This window comes from Rattus norvegicus, chromosome 2 (assembly GCF_021556685.1).
Source record: "Rattus norvegicus strain SHRSP/BbbUtx chromosome 2, alternate assembly SHRSP_T2T, whole genome shotgun sequence".
Taxonomy (NCBI): domain Eukaryota; kingdom Metazoa; phylum Chordata; class Mammalia; order Rodentia; family Muridae; genus Rattus; species Rattus norvegicus.
The window spans coordinates 65,753,784-65,758,035 of record NC_141535.1 but is presented as its reverse complement, the minus strand read 5'-3'; the positions used below and the strand labels follow the sequence as shown (position 1 = coordinate 65,758,035).

Here is a 4,252-nt window from a genome sequence, read left to right as displayed (position 1 = left end):
ATGAACATGTTTATTGGTTGATTTTACATTCAATTCTAAGAGTCTCATCATAGAAGGAGAAAATGGATGTGCAAATGTACATGTACAGAAACACAAATATAAATAAATAGCCAATGTTTTAACTTTCAAACTGTAGGAGACCTTCCCTAATGTCACTATTCTATTTTTATGAAAAAACACCATGACTAAGGCATCTCTTATATAAGAAAGCATTTAGCTGGAATCTTGCTTATAGTTTCAAAGATTAGATCATTTTGATTATGGAAGAGATCATGTAAGAGGACATACCACTGGACCAGTACTTAAGAACTTTATGCTAATTCACAAGCCAAAACAGAGAAAGTAAGAGACACTGGGATGGGCATGGAGTTTTGTAAACTTTTAACTCTACCCCCACTGCACAGTTCTTCCAACAAGCCAAACCTCTTAATCCTTCCAATCCTACCAAAGAGTTCCACAATATATTTTGAAATTCCTAAGAACTGGAAGTAAATAGTGTATGCTTCCCTATCAGTCCACTTACTTTTCAATGCTTTCTAAGTTTATAATTTAAATGGTCAAAACCATTTATGATATATAATTTTTATAATGTTAGGCATGGTAAGGTAAGTCAGTCTTATATTAAAATGATTTTTATCCCTTATTAATAGGGTTACAGTATTATGATTATTCAAAATGTGATTATTCATTACTCAATTTTAATTTTATGCTTTTTTTCAATTATTGCTCTACTCATGGCACATGAGTACAGTGTGGATCCTGAGGACTGGATTAGCACACCAACCCATGATTTCCTGCTAAAGCCTGGTGATTTGTTGTACTTGACCAGAGGGACCATTCATCAGGCAGAAACTCCTTCATGCTTGCCCAATCTATTCACCTGACTATTAATACCTACCTGAATAATTAATGGGAAGATTGCCTTTTGGGTTCCATTTTGGGTCTAGTATTAGTCGTTGCCAAGGAAGATGTAGCACTAAGGGCTAGAATAGCCCTGTGGATGCTCATGAATGTGGAAACCCTAGCTGATGTAACAAGGAAGCTGAGTGGCTTTCAAAGAACTCTTGCAGACCAGTTTAAGGGCAGAAAAGAACTGCTGTCATCAGCTATGAAGGACTTCATCATGCACAGACTCCCCTCTTTCAATGTGGGAAATGAAACAGATGATGGACCCAAGTAAAAAGTTGTGAAGGTTGGACAGCATTGTAAGATTTCAGTTTAAAGATCACATTGTCCTCACAGTAGAGCCAGATTAGAATCAATCTGATGAACCTCAACAAAAGATGGTTTACATCTATCATTCTCTTAAGAATGTGAGATAGACACACATGATGGGAAAAGAGGTAGAAACAGAGATTTGCGAACTGTGCTTTCCTTTATTACATGCAGATGCTCTGAAGCAAATCTGTGGGGGTCACCAATTTGTGTTAGGCACCTGAAACTTGACACAGATGAGGAAAAGGAGAATCCAGCATTGACTTTCTGTACCGAGTCTTTAATCCAAGTACTCTAGTGCCTTCATGCAAAAAATTGTTTGTTATTTTCTCTTCACATACTTTCAGTGAAGGGAAGACTTAACTCCTAGGGGACTCGGTGTTCTGATTAGAGTTCTGAGTGGAGGTGTGGTTACATGGACGAGCAGGAGAAAGAAGCTGGTCCATGTCCTTATGGACATGAGAGGAAAACAGTTAATTTGGGGGCATTCCAGGCTGTGATAAAACGATGCTTTGGACAAGTTTATTTAATCTAGTGTGATAGAAAAGGCAAAACTCCAGTATATACATCATATATATTTATGTTATTACCTGGTTTTTGTCTTGGTACTTTGGAAGAAATTATTGCTTTAGAGAAATTCCTTAGCTGCAAAAATACTTCTTAACAATCATCAATTTTTGAATGAATAATGAAAACTAGTTTCATCTGGAGAAGGTTTTAGCATACACCAAAAAATCTAATATAAATTCTACATGTATACACACACACACACACACACACACACACACACATACACACACACATATATATATATGTATATATATATATATCTTGTTTTTTTCACAATGAAAAAAATCAAGTTTTCAACAGTATTTTTGCCCAAAATAGAATCTATATAAATAATAATTATGGATGTTTTTGATATGACTGTAACAATTCTAAATCAATGGTTTGCAAGTAATTTGAGTAGATAATTCAGAAGGTAAAAGTACATGCTTTGCTAGATTTCCCATATTTGGTTCTGAGCACCTCTGTTATTTGCATAACAACAAACTACCTGTATTGAACTCATGTAAAAATACACACATACACAAAGAGAGAGAAAGAGGAAGAGAAAGACAGAGAGACAGAAATTAACAGACAGAGAGACAGAGAGAAACATGGAGAGGGGACATATAAAGGTGAGTGTGTGAACACACATAGCTAAAATAAATAAACAAAATATTTGTCAGTAATTAGTCAAATTATTTTGAAATTGCATGCTTAAGAATCAGTTAAATTATAGATATAAATATAGATATAGATATAGATATATAAATATAGATATACAATTATCAAGCCAAACAAAGAAATCTGTAGAACAGTTGAAATATGAGAAAGAACAGAGAGAACAGTTCTGCCCTGATACAGAGATGAAATGTACATCTTTTACTGTACATGACAAAAAGCATGTAAACATTTAAACAGAAAGGTATAGCAAATTCAAGGTAATAATCCAAAACTTACATTTACCAAACAGAAAAGGTCATAGAGGTTAGTGAGATAGTATAAATTGAAGATTTTAGAAAAATAAAGAGAATTTCAGTTAAACTTTATATAAATAATATATATACATATATATATATATATATATTTGTAGAGGTAGAATGCATAATATTTGGTCTTTTTTTTCCTCTATGCCTAAAAACTTCTCAAGAAAATTTTCTTTAAGAATCAAACATGTTTTCCTTATTCATTCAACAGTTGATGAACATCAAGACTGGTTATATTTCCTGTTAACTATTGCAAATACAAGATGAATAAAGGAGAATGTGCAAGTGTATTTTCAGTAGGAGACACAGTCCTTTTCATCTTTTATGGTGATGCTCAAGTGGTTTTATAGCTGAGTTACATGGTAATTCTATGGCTAGTTTAGTAATTATTTATTTATCTATTTATTTAGATAGGATTTTACTGTGTAGCTTTGGCAGATTTAGAGCTCTAAATATATGAAGGCTGGACTTGAACTCAAAGGAAATAATTTGTCTGAATTTCTAGAGTCAGAGTAATAAAGGCATGTGCCACTATAGATCTAATAGTTGTATTCTTAGCTTTTTATTTAATGACTTACATGTTGATGTCCATAGTAAATATGGAAATTAACACTTATCCCAACAATAATTTAGAACAAACCTTGTCCATTGCATTATTGTTAGTAACATTTTTTCACATTTTATTTTAATTTTTATTTCATTTTACTCTTTTTTATTGGATATTTTATTTATTTATTTATTTTTCATTTTATTTATTTATTTATTTATTTATTATTTATTTTTTTTTTTGGAGCTGGGGACCGAACCCAGAGCCTTGCTAGGCAAGCACTCTATCACTGAGCTAAATCCCCAACCCATGATATTTTATTTATTTACATTTTAAATATTATTCCCTTTCCTGGTTCCCCACCTGAAACACCCTATATCATGTCCTCCCTCCCCATCCTTCTGTTAGGGTGCTCTCCCAATTACCCACTTCCACCTTCCCTCCCTGTCATGGTGTTCCCATACTCTGGGGTATCAAGCCTTCACAGAACCAAGGGCCTCTCCTCCCATTGATATCCAATAATACCATCCTCTGCTACATATGCATGAGGACTCCATGTGTACTCGTTGTTTTGTATTTAATTCTTTGGATATATGGTGTGTCTGATGTGTTGATATTGTTGTTCTTCCTATGAGTGACAAACCCCTTCAGCTCCTTCAGTCCTTTCTCCAACTCCTCCATTGGGGACCCTGTGCTCAGTCCAATGGTTAGTTGCAAACATCCTCTCTCTTTGTTAGACTCTGGCAGAATCTCTCAGAAGACAGCTATACCAGTCTCCTGTCATCATGTACTTCTTGGCATCCAAAATACTGAATAGCTTTGGTGTCTGCATATGGAAAGGATGCCCAGGTGGGGCAGTCTCTTGATGGCCTTTCCTTTGGTCTGTACTTCATACTATGTCTCTGTATTTCCTCTCTTGGGTATGTTGTTCCCCTTCCTAAAAAGGACAGAAACATCC

General features: G+C 34.5%; 1 pseudogene; it reads left to right on the top strand.

Annotated features, from left to right (window-relative positions):
* Positions 1-662: 662 nt before the first annotated feature.
* Positions 663-1,513, top strand: Riox2-ps3 (ribosomal oxygenase 2, pseudogene 3; annotated as a pseudogene).
* Positions 1,514-4,252: the final 2,739 nt, after the last annotated feature.